The 13,841-nt window shown below is 43.0% G+C and overlaps 1 pseudogene; it reads left to right on the forward strand.

The window, feature by feature from the left end:
• The first annotated feature begins 289 nt into the window (after positions 1 to 289).
• Positions 290 to 407, forward strand: LOC134948905 (5S ribosomal RNA; annotated as a pseudogene).
• The last annotated feature ends 13,434 nt before the right edge of the window (positions 408 to 13,841 follow it).

Here is a 13,841-nt window from a genome sequence, read left to right on the forward strand (position 1 = left end):
TTTTATGCTGTTTTTCAGTAACTTGCTTTACTTGGGAATCACCGCAATATACATTATATTGTATCTACATAATACATTATATTGTATCTACATAATTTCAGTGATTCCTCTTTTATTCATTCCTTTTTTCCGTGGACTCTCATCTATGATCCAGGGTGCACGGTCCTGCGTGAGTGGGCACCGGTGCATCCAGCCTAACATAGAAAGCAGATCCACACTTTTCCTATGTGACCACTGTCACACTCTCTTATTTAGGTGCACTCTCATTGGTGTCTAACCCACCTACCTTCTCTACTATCAAACCACACTGCCAGTGCCCGATCTCGTCCGATCTTGGAAGCAAACAGTGTTGGGCTGGGTCAGTACCTGAGGAGGAGACTTACAGGGAATACCTAGTGTTGTAGAGCAGGAATCATTTTACATGATGTGCGTCACATGACACCAACAGCAGTATCACCACTTATCTTTATCTTTCAAATACTATTTCCTGTTACTGTCAGACTACCAGTAATTGATTTGCAAGATCCTTTGATTCCATTAGAATTGTAAATTTGTGCGTTTCAGGGTGACCGGCATGAACCTGGCACTGTCTCTTTATTTAAACACTTTGACCTTTTCAATACAGACATAACATTTAATCTACCACATAGTGGTTTCATTAACACAGATTGTCTGTACTGGTCAGGCTGAAATGGGTGTAAGACTTTAAAGTGTCTACAGCCTTTCTTATCACATTCAGTGAGAGAGGACCAGGACATTTTCAATTTTTTTTCGATATACACATCACATTTTTTCACCATATTCATCTTGGATCATGTATCTCACAATGGGTTACCACATTATTTTTAAATTAACATCTCAATAAAGTATGTCTTAACAGTATATTTCATGATTAATTAAAATGTATTGAAATAAATTTCAATCAACAAGAGTGCGCCCACAGAAGAGCCTTCTTTTTCTCTCTTTATTGACCCAATAACACTTTTATGTCAAGACTTCTATGGAAGCACTACCAGCCGACAGCTACCAGCCTTATACTAGACTTTAAATAGGAAAAATTGCCAAGTGAATGCAATGATTGCAAAGAAGGCATTTGCTAAGTCAATGACTGTAAAGCAGGTAGCATTCTGTGGAATCTGATTGAGAAGTGTGTGAGGATTAGGCACTATTGGTGTGTTTATCACAATTCTATTGTTTACTTCTCTCAGGTCATGAGCCATTCTGAATTCTGGTTTTCCTTGTGCATCTGTCTTCTTCCTCATGGGAAACAATTGAGTGTTCCATGGAGATTTACATTCCCTTTAAACTCCTGTGCTCAGGTATTCTTGTACCTGCACATTAATAGCTTCCTGTTGCTGTACTGTAAGTGGGTACTGTTTGATGTAGACTGGAATAGCCATGTCTTTAAGTTTCAGGTGGACAGGTTGTACTGTCAATAATCCAACCAGAGTTTGGATGGTACCTGGTCTAGCCATTCTGGAAGTTGGTCACCTTGTGACTACTGTTCTTCCATCAACATTATAGCAGCTAGTACAGCTTGTTGAAGCTTGTCGCTAGTTCTTGTGGATAAGGTTATTCCTTCACCTGTATACTGTACTGTGGCTTGAATTGCTGATAACTCATTGGCTCCAGGTAAACTGACTGAACAGTCTTCAAAGAAAAGGAACTGCACAGGTACTGGAATAACTTCTTGTCTCACACTCATTTTGACAGGCTTGCTTTTCTTCAGAGGTACTATTGTGCCTGCCAGTCCTGTTCCCAGTATAGTTTCTTGTGATTGCAGTTTTGTTGGTACCTCCTGTTGTCTTAATATAGTTTGCCTTGCTCTGGTATCTATAATACAGGTCAATAGTTCCCCTCCCGGTAGGGTAAGGGTGGTTGCTACATTGGGTCCAGGAGAGTCAATTACTTGGACTGAGAGGTACAGTTCTGGAGCACCTGTTTCCTATGAGCTGGCCTCAGAGGCTGCCCTATTCTGAGCCTATGTCTTGTATTTGGAACAGTCCTTCTTCATGTGTCCTTGTTCATTGCTGAAGAAACACAAACCCTTCGTCTTTGCTTCTTCTAAAGAAACTTTTCTTTGGGACTTCTTTCCTGTGTTTCTATTTCTGTTTTCTTTTCTTCTTGTCTTTCTTCTATGGCCTCTAAGACTTGCAGGAGTGATTCCATGTTTAAGGTAGAAGCTTCTGGTCTAACCTGGAACAATTCTCATCTCAGGGCTTCATTGAGACCATTTAAGATATGTGTTTTCAAGAGACTTGCATGTTGGGTTTTGGCGACATCAAATCCGCCATCTATATGTCTTTGATGCACCATATCATGGTACTGTCTGACAGTCTTCTGTTTAACATCTAGAAATGCAGGTACTCTATCTCTTTGCTGGTTATACCAGTGTTCTAATCTGTGCATGTACTGTTCCCCGCTTATCTTTGTCCTTTGTTCATCTTCTGCTGGTGGAGCTACTATGTTTGCAGCAGCTCCTACTGGATTTCCTCATACTTCAGCTTCAGCTGATGAACCCAATAACACTGAATTTTGTTCTCGAAGATCTATCTAATATCCTGTCCAAACAAGATTTATTCTCTTCATATAATTCAAATATGCAATTGGATGCTTGCGTGGGTCTGGAGCTTTGGAAATTATGTCATTCATGTCTGATGCAGCCCATGGCCTGTGTTGTTCCTGTTGTCTAACAAAATTTCCTGCTAGTCCCGTGGCATTAAGGTCTCTAGTGATATGTACAGATACTGGGTATGCTATGGTGGTCTCTTATATGAGTGGTGGCTGTGTCTGATAAAACATCTGGACATGTGGTACACAGGTATTACATGAAAATGGTGTACTAAGTTCCCCTGATTGCATTTTCTTACACTATTCTCTTCTATGTATTATACTTGTACCAATAGTCTGGGGACTATTTGCCAGAAACGGGTTGTACTTAGACATTATGGCTGTGTTCTGGCTATTGTCACAGGGTGGTTCATCAGGGCGTACCCAATTGTTGCAAAAGGGGGAATGTTCATATCCTTCAGGTACACATTGGCGACATTGTGGACACTTTCTCTGCCTTATTTCATTTTACAGATCTGGATGTATTGGTTTGTATGGTTCTGAGGAAACTGTATACCACCTGCCATCTTTTCTTCAGTACTACATTAGGTACTGGTAAGTGTAAGGGTGCTAAAGGTATAGTCAGGGTTGGTGCTGTGTTATGTACAAATGGTGGTGGTACCTGAGTCAAATGTGCCACTTGTGGTGGTGGTGGTGGTGGGGGGGGGGGGTTACTACTGGTGTTGGTACTGGTATCTGTATGTCCCATGATATGTCTTCTAAAAATTCTGGTTCTATTTTTTTTTGGGGGGGGGGCAGATGTTCTGTTCCTACTCTCTTCCACATTTCTACTTGATGTTTCTTTTCTTTCTTTTCTATCCAAACATTCTGTTCCCTTAAAAATATTTCCCATCTCTTGAAATCTAGAGTCCCCTGAGAGGGAAATGCTACACTTTTGAATATGTTTTGTTTTCCCTTAATGGCTTCAGGACCTTCCTTTTGTCTGACTATCTCAATGGGGGTCTTGGGCGCTTGATCTGCTATACCCTTGCACCCCTGTGCCCCCATATGGGTTACTGGTCACAGTTACCATAGTGCCCCCGTATGGTTTTCTGGTCACAAATACCTTATGTATAGTCTGACCCTTTCAAGGTCATTATTTTCCCCTCTCACTTAATTCAATTACCTTATATACTGGCACTCCCATTACCGCCTGTATCCTTTTGTAAAGACAAAAATATTGCACTGCTTTTGCTCTTGTACCTCTTTTATGCATGGGCAAATTTAACACCAGTGATACCCAAATAATGCCTTGTAATTTCTTTAGGTAATTGTGGTCTGATGTGTGTGTTCCCACCAATATGGTCAGTGTGTGTTGTGCCTTTTTTATGTGGTTCTCTAATGTACACCCCTGGAATTGTTCCTGGAGGCAGGATCCCCCATAAGTGTGGGTATGGGGTCTCCCTCTGTTTGGAATACTAAAACTCCTATACAATGTGCACATCATAAATCATTATACCTTTGTTCCACCATTTAGTATTTTCCTAACTCCTTGTACCCCCTGCCTAAGCTCCCAAAGACAGTATAATTTTACTACCAGTGCTAAGAGACACGCTAAAGTAATTATCCCAATTTCTGTGCCCTCGTCTACTATTTCTGATACTCAGATCTTCAGGGTATCCCCTTAAAAATAATATTTCATATATATATATATATATATATATATATATATATATAATCTGATGTAACAGGTATATAGGGATGGACTATAGGACACATACTGTGTGTCTGTACAGGAATAAAACTTACTGGATATTATGTGATCACCTTACACCAATCTTATCCTACAACTTGTGACAGATATTTTCTACTGAGATGTGTCCTTGCAATGACCATTGTTTTCCCCACCTCCCTGTCTTCAACCCAAATAGAGCCAACAGACCTATCTGCAATTCCTACAATTTATGATGCTGCAAAGACTGAACTTTTAAACAAAACAAATGCAGTTCTAACATAAATCTGGCAATCTAGAAATATAACACAAATGTCATACAAGACACCCTCCAGCCTTAGGAGCCCCATAGGGTCACCTAGAAGAACTGTGAAGGACCCTGACCTGGAATCGTGGGTACGTATCCAGACACCTTACTTAAGAATGTCCACGTATCACTTCTTTCTCATGAGAACCAAGGTCTATCTGCAAAAAAGATCTTTGGACCCAGGGGCACCATTCCCAAAAGACAGACCAAGCCTTTAGGTTGCATTCAGGAAGGGGTAGTCTTTGGTCCTCTGATCAATTTTTCCAGCCTTTTATATTTATCTCATGTAACGGTCATACAACACACTCATATCATGCAGTTATATTCATAAGCAGGTCATTGTGAACATTTGTTCCTTCTGACCTCATTCAGTTTTGAACCTATGTCTTATTAAATTGATCATGGCTCAAAATTGTCAATTTAGCTTAATCCTTACTTGTACATTTATGCTTTTTAGGATTAACTATTTTCAGGGCCAGATTAAGGTTTATGGGGACCCTGGTGTAACAAAATTGTGGGGGGCCCCACCAATAAATTTGCTACTTTGCCCCACAGTGCAAACCAATATGCCCACAAGTGGTAATAAAAAGAATTAGAACTGGCGCTAGAGAGCTGAATATGTTTAAAAAATATACACATTTATTAATAGATTACATAGTATTCCAATGTTGCCACATTATAAAAATTCATAAAATGGGCCCATTGTAGCACTGCATAAATTTTGTTTTATAGATTATGAATAATTACATAAGAGCTGGATCCTTCAACATCAATTTCACCTAGTTAGTATTGGCCCAATTCTTTTTATTGGTTTGAGGGGACTGACTATCCCAGTAATATTTGGCTGCTTCTACTAAAGCAGCTAACGATCAGCACCAGGCAAATTACATAACAATTTAATTCTTACATGCCCACAAGTGCCCCCTATATGCCACATGGTGCCACTTCCTCAATATGCCCTGCAGGGATCCTTTACAGTATATGCCACACAGTGTCCCCCGTCAATATGACCAACTGTGTACTCCTATAGGTTCCCACCACTCCTTCAATATACTCCACAGTGCCCCCTTTGTATAGTATACAGTTACCCACTCTGTGCTAAACTCCAGAGCAAGTCTTGGGCATAGGCAAACTAGGCAAATGCCTAGGGGCAAAAGCTTTTGCTGATTAAAATGATATGCGGCATGCCTATATTCTGTGTGTGACTGCGGCTGTATCTGTATATGAAATGTATTCCTGGAAATCACTGTAATATAACATTTTGTATGCGATACAGCCACAGTCACAAACAGAATATAGGCATGCCACATATAATTTTAATCAGCAGAAGCTGCTTGTGCATCCTAGTCACATTAGCCTGAAACATTAGCAGATGACTCACGCCAGGCACCTCCTGCTGCAAGGTGTATTGAGGCAAGATGTATGAGGATACTTCTGTATCCAAGCAGAGGCAGAGGAAACAGTGCTAGTGGCCATGTGAGTGCTTTGTGTGGGTGGGTTGGTTGTGTAATAGTGTTCGGCATATGTGTAAGGGGCATTATGTGTACAAATGCATCAATAATGTGTGACATATGTGTAAGGGGTACTATGTGTGTCATTATGTGTATAAAGGCATTAATAATGTGCAGCACACAGTATGTGTAAGGAACATGGGCCCTCATTCCGAGTTGTTCGCTCGTTCTTTTTCATCGCATCGCAGTGAAAATCCGCTTAGTACGCATGCGCAAAGTTCGCACTGCGACTGCGCCAAGTAACTTTACTATGAAGAAAGTATTTTTACTCACGGCTTTTTCTTCGCTCCGGCGATCGTAATGTGATTGACAGGAAATGGGTGTTACTGGGCGGAAACACGGCGTTTCAGGGGCGTGTGGCTGAAAACGCTACCGTTTCCGGAAAAAACGCAGGAGTGGCCGGAGAAACGGTGGGAGTGCCTGGGCGAACGCTGGGTGTGTTTGTGACGTCAACCAGGAACGACAAGCACTGAACTGATCGCACAGGCAGAGTAAGTCTGGAGCTACTCTGAAACTGCTAAGTAGTTAGTAATCGCAATATTGCGAATACATCGGTCGCAATTTTAAGAAGCTAAGATTCACTCCCAGTAGGCGGCGGCTTAGCGTGTGTAACTCTGCTAAATTCGCCTTGCGACCGATCAACTCGGAATGAGGGCCATTATGTGTATAAGTGCATTAATAAAGGTAGGCATAATGTGTAAGGCACATTATGTTTAAAAGGAACATTAATAATGTGTGTCATATGTGTAAGGGGCATCACTGTGTGGTATTATGTGCATACAGGTATTACTAATCACTAATGTTTGGCATTATGTGTATAAAGTGCTCTACTGTGTGGTGTAGCAATATGGTGTGATGTACCTTGAATAAGGAGCAAGTCAGTGTGATGTATCGTGAATAAGGGACACTATCGCATGATATAATGTGAATAAAGTTGCACTATTGTGTGGCGACATTTTAATTGGGGTTACTATTGTGTGGCCATGCCCCTTCCCAGCAAGAACACACTGCTTTTTGGGCTGTGCGCCGAATGTGCACAGTGTTCATATATAAAATATGAGGGTTAGGAGCACCAAAATGAGGAGTGCTAGTGGCAGTGCTAGGGGGCACCATCCAAAATCTTGCCTAGGGCATCATATTGGTTAGGGCTGGCTCTGCTCAACTCCCATGGTTGGCTCCTCCTGTATGCTTCCGGCTCTAAGCCTCTGGTGCATATAGTGCAGGGTAGCTCCCGAGTCCTCTTATCACAGTCACTGACTTGATGTGCCATGTGACGCTGATGAGGGAATTCGAGAGTTGGAAGACACTCTGTGCTGAATGCACTGCAGCACTGACTATGCATGCAGAACAACTGCAGCAGCCCCTGTTCTCTTTAATTGCAGGGTCACATAAATCCTGTGTGGGGGCCTGGGGTGATTGCCCCAGTGGGCACCCACTTCATCCGTACTTGACTTTATTTTCGATTAGACATACTTTGATTTGATTTCCCAATATATATATATATATATATATATATATATATATATATTTTTTTTTTTTTTAAAGCACGGAAGTTTCATTGTACATACAAATTATATAGGGTGTTAAATGAACAAACTATGCAATAACAATTAACATTTCTTTTATTGCATATATAATAACAGAAGCTTCAAATCACATGCTGAATAGCAAAAGTTCACATGGGAAGTCATTCCGAGTTGTTCGCTCGCAAGCGGATTTTAGCAGATTTGCTCATGCTAAGCCGCCGCCTACTGGGAGTGAATCTTAGCATCTTAAAATTGCGAACGAAGTAATCGCAATATTGCGATTACACACCTCGTAGCAGTTTCTGAGTAACTTCAACCTTACTCGGCATCTGCGATCATTTCAGTGCTTGTCGTTCCTGGTTTGACGTCACAAACACACCCAGCGTTCGCCCAGACACTCCTCCGTTTCTCCAGCCACTCCTGCGTTTTTTCCGGAAACGGTAGCGTTTTTTCCCACACGCCCATAAAACGGCTTGTTTCCGCCCAGTAACACCCATTTCCTGTCAATCACATTACGATCGCCAGAACGATGAAAAAGCCGTGAGTAAAAATCCTAACTGCATAGCAAATTTACTTGGCGCAGTCGCAGTGCGGACATTGCGCATGCGCATTAAGCGGAAAATCGCTGCGATGCGAAGATTTTTACCGAGCGAACAACTCGGAATGACCTCCATGGTTTTAACACAGAAAAAGAAATCACAACATAAATACAAATAAGTAATATAAAATGGAAATGGTGTAGTGCGTTAAATCTTATTAAAAAATGAAAGCTACTGTAATTGATGTTATAATCACCTCTTAGCACTAATGTAACCTCCAAATAATTTGTATCTGATTTTTACTATTCAGACATTTTGGATTCATACTAAGAAAATTGGTTTTCAGCATATTAGGCATTCTAATTAAATATAGTGCTGCCAGCTTTAAATAACATTAAATTGCTCTTATTTCATACCACTGTAAATCTACCTAATTTGACATGACATTTGTTTTACATAACCAAATCGTGTCTGTCTGTCTATCTTTCTATCTATCTACAGCATTCACATACAATGAATTTTATGTACTATATAGGGCCTTTGGGTACTGGGCAAATAAACACACACAGTGTTGTGCAATAAATTAATTAAAATGTTCCTAGTGACACAAGCAATGTATCTGGCTCTTAAAAGAACTTTGTTATACTAAAGGGCCAATCACATGAGATTTATTACAACTTACAGAAGGTTCAGCCCTGAATCATTACATACCATCAAACAAAGCTTTTTACCTTTTCACATGGTTTTTGGAAGGCTAACACAATAGTCATAAATACAGTATACACTTTCATGGTTCAGCTGTACATCATTTACTGGTCCTCTAAGTTGACTCTTATGCTGGCCATACATCAGGATGACCAGCATTAGATGCAAGCCATGTCACGATTTCCCTTGAACTCCCCAGTAGTCCCAGCCTCACAATTTGGTATTTTAAGACACACAATGTGCTAATGACAGGTCGTTAAATGGTCGATCATGTGCCTCTCAAAAAGAAGAAAGAAAACAGGGAAATGTCACTCAAAATGATGCAAATCGAACGATGCATTAAAACATGGGGCCTAATACAGACCTGCTCGTAGCAGCAAATTTGTTAGCTAATGGTCAAAACCATGGCCCTCATTCCGAGTCGTTCGCTCGGTATTTTTCATCGCATCGCAGTGAAATTCCGCTTAGTACGCATGCGCAATATTCGCACTGCGACTGCGCCAAGTAATTTTACAATGGAGATAGTATTTTTACTCACGGCTTTTTCATCGCTCCGGCGATCGTAATGTGATTGACAGGAAATGGGTGTTACTGGGCGGAAACAGGCCGTTTTATGGGCGTGCGGGAAAAAACGCTACCGTTTCCGGAAAAAACGCAGGAGTGGCCGGAGAAACGGGGGAGTGTCTGGGCGAACGCTGGGTGTGTTTGTGACGTCAAAACAGGAACGACAAGCACTGAACTGATCGCAGATGCCGAGTAAGTCTGAAGCTACTCTGAAACTGCTAAGTAGTTTGGAATCGCAATATTGCGAATACATCGTTCGCAATTTTAAGAAGCTAAGATACACTCCCAGTAGGCGTAGGCTTAGCGTGAGCAACTCTGCTAAATTCGCCTTGCGAGCGATCAACTCGGAATGAGGGCCCATGTGCACTGCAGGTTTGGCAGATATAACATTTGCAGAGAGTTAGATTTGGATGGGTTATATTGTTTCTGTGCAGTGTAAATACTGGCTGCTCTATTTATACACTGCAATTAAGATTTCAGTTTGAACACACACCACCCAAATCTAACTCTCTCTGCATATGTTATATCTGCCCCCCCCCCCCCCCCCCTACACTGCATATGGTTTTGGCCATTAGCTAACAAATTTGCTGCTGCAATCAGGTCTGAATTAAGCCCATGATATGATGTGCATATTATTATGATGGATAATATGGGCTGTACGTATGATCAGAGGATGCAATGTTCGATCCGCAGGACCATGCATCACGTCGTAATCATACTCAAATAATGCATGATGTGTACATGATGCAGCAGTCGAGGCGTCGAAATCGTACATTCGCACACGATCATACCTCCCAACGTGACCCTCTCCAGGAGGGACAGAATGCTCTGCTCCTGGACTTCCCTCTTAATGTATGATTGCCATCACCTGTTCAACACAGGTGCCGGCAATCATACATTAAGAGAAAAGTTCAGGAGCAGAGCATTGTGTCCATCCTGGAGAGGGTCATGTTGGGAGGTATGCACGATATCGTCCTAGTATATGGCCAGCATTACATTCTAAGGGGTCAATCTTATTCCCTGTGAAAAGTGCCATTGCTGTGGCGCATAAATGTCGGCAATGGCATTGGAACTCGCACCTCTTATAATAATAATAATAATAACAACAATGTTACTTATACAGGGATAGCACTTTTCTCCTAATAGGACTCAAAGTGCTTTACATTTGCGTTTACAGCACAAAAATAGGATTTTAATTACCTACTAGTAAATCCTTTTCTTGTAGTCCATAGAGGATGCTGGGGTCCAATTTAGTACCATGGGGTATAGACGGGTCCCTTGGGAGCCACTGGCACTTTAAGAGTTTAACAGTGTGGGCTGGCCCCTCCCTCTATGCCCCTCCTACCAGACCCAGTCTAGAAACTGTGCCCGAGGAGACGGATATACTTCGAGAGAAGGAAAACTCAGATAGTGGTGAGATTCACACCAGCTCACACATAACAGAAGGAAAGCTAAGCTAACCAACTTGGAACAATTCAGCAACAGCTGAAACAACAATACTGAACCAAGTAACAATGCAGGAATATGAAGCACTGGGTGGGCGCCCAGCATTCTCTACGGACTACGAGAAAAGGATTTACCGGTAGGTAATTAAAATCCTATTTTCTCTTACGTCCTAGAGGATGCTGGGGTCCAGTTTAATACCATGGGGATGTACTAAAGCTCCCAGTACGGGAGGGAGAGTGGTGATTGACCAAACTTTAGGTCCTCAGAGGCCAAAGTATCGAACTTGTAAAACTTAGCAAACGTGTTTGACACTGACCAAGTAGCTGCTCGGCAAAGCTGCAAAGCCGAGACACCCCAGGCAGCCGCACAGGAAGAACCCACCTTACGAGTAGAGTGGGCCTTAACAGATTTTGGACTTGGCTGGTCTGCCGTAGAATAAGCATGCTGGATAGTAAACCTGATCCAGCGAGAAATTGATTAGAAGCAAGACACCCAACCTTGTTGGGATCATCAAGGACAGAGTGACCAACTTCCTGTGACGAGAAGTTCTCTACACATATACTTTCAAGGCCCTCACAACTTTCAAGGATCATGAGGTAATTAAGGAGTCAGTGGCCACTGGCACCACAATAGGTTGGTTGATATGAAAAGCAGACACAACCTTGGGAAGAAATTGCTGACACGTACGGAGCTCAGCTCTATCCTCATGGAAAACCAAGTAGGGGCTCTTGCATGACAATGCCCCCAATTCAGACACACATCTAGCAGATGCCAATGCCAACAGTGTGACCGCTTTCCAAGTAAGAAACTTGACATCCACCTCCTGTAAAGGCTCAAACCAATCCAATTGCAGGAAGTGCAACACCACATTAAGATCCCAAGCTGCCGTCGGAGGCACAAAGGGTGGATGGATGTGCAGAACCCCTTTCAAGAAAGTATGAACCTCCAGGAGAGCAGCCAATTGTATCTGGAAGAAAATGGACAAGGCCGAAATTTGGACTTTTATGGAGCCCAAGCATAGGCCCACATCCACAGCTGCTTGCAGAAAAAGGAGAAACCATCCCAGTTGAAACTCCATCGTAGGAAACTTCTTGGATTCACACCAAGACACATATTTTTTTCCAAATGCGATGGTAATGTTTAGACATTGCTCCCTTCCTTGCCTGTATCAAGGTAGGAATGACCTTGTTTGGAATACCCTTCCGAGCTAAGATTTGGCGTTCAACCTCCATGCCGTCAAACGTAGACGCGGTAAGTCTTGATAGGCGAACGGCCCCTGTTGAAGAAGGTCCTCACGGAGAGGAAGAGGCCTCGGAACTTCCAGCAGCAAGTGCAGAAGGTCCGCGTACCATGCCCTTCACGGCCAGTCCAGAGCAATGAGGATCGCCTGAACTCTTGTTCTTTTTATTAGCTTGAGAATCCTTGGGAGTAGAGGGAACACATACACTGAGAGGAACACCCACAGAGTTACCAGGGAGCCCACCGCCACTGCTTGTGGGTCTCATGACCTGGAACAGTACCTTCTTGTTGAGGTGAGAGGCCATCATGTCTATGTGAGGTACGCCCCACCGGCTTGTTACCTCTGCGAACACCTCCGGGTGGAGGCCCCATTCTCCTGGATGGAGATCGTGTCTGCTGAGGAAGTCCGCTTCCCAGCTGTCCACTCCTGGAATGAAGATTGCTGACAGCGTCAGTGCGTGCCTTTCTGCCCAAAGGAGAATTCTCGTTACCTCTGACATTGCGACTCTGCTCTTCGTTCCGCCCTGTCTGTTTACGTAGGACACCACTGTGACATTGTCCGACTAAACCTGAATGGCTTGATCTTGCAGAAGATGTGCCGCTTGTAGAAGGCCATTGTATATGGCCCTTAGTTCCAGCATGTTTATTGGAAGGACAGATTCCTGACTTGACCACCTTCCTTGGAAGTTTTTCCCCTGGGTGACTTCTCCCCAACCTCTGAGGCTTGCATCCATGGTTAGAAGAATCCAGTTCTGAATCCCGAACCTGCGGCCCTCAAGCAGGTGAGAAGTCTGCAGCCACAATAGGAGGGAAATCCTGGCTTCGGCGACAGGCATATCCGCTGGTGCATGTGAAGATGTGAGCCCGACCACTTGTCCAGGAGATCCAGCTAGAAGAACTGTGCATGGAATCTTCCATACTGTAGAGCCTCATCAGAGGCCACCATCTTTCCCAGAAGGCAAATGCACTGATGAACCGATACACGGGCTGGCTTCAAGACATCCCGGACCATTGATTTGATCCCCAACACTTTCTTCAGTGGTAGAAACACCCTCTGCCCTTCCGTGTCAAGGATCATCCCCAGGAAGGGCAGTCTCCTTATCAGTTCCAAATGTGACTTTGGTAGGTTCAGGATCCACCCATGATCCTGGAGTAGTCGAGTTGATAGAGCAATACTCTGCAACAACTTCACCCTGGAAGATGCTTTTATTAGCAGATCATCCAGATATGGAATTAAGGAATTATGTTCACTCCCTGTCTTTGAAGGAGTAGCATCATCTCTGCTATGACCTTGGTGAACACCCTCGGTGCTGTGGAGAGGCCAAATGGCAGTACCTGGAATTGATAGTGACAGTCCAGCAGCGCAAATCTGAGATAAGCCTGGTGAGGTGGCCAGATCGGAATGTGAAGGTATGCATCCTTGATATCTAGGGATACTAGGAATTTCCCCTCCTCCAGACCTGAGAACACCGCTCCCAGAGACTCAATCTTGAATTTGAAGACCCTCAAATAAGGGTTCAAAGACTTTAGGTTTAATATTGGCCTTACCGAACCGTCCGGTTTCGGTACCACAAATAGGTTTGAGTAATAACCTTTGTGATGTAGGTGAGGTGGAACTGGAACAATGACATTTGTTTGAACCAATTTTTTAATGGCATCCTGTAGTATAACCCCTTCTGTCAGCAAACCTGGCAAGCCTGATTTGAAGAATCTGTGAGGTGG

Source organism: Pseudophryne corroboree, chromosome 1 (genome assembly GCF_028390025.1).
Source record: "Pseudophryne corroboree isolate aPseCor3 chromosome 1, aPseCor3.hap2, whole genome shotgun sequence".
Taxonomy (NCBI): Eukaryota; Metazoa; Chordata; class Amphibia; order Anura; family Myobatrachidae; genus Pseudophryne; species Pseudophryne corroboree.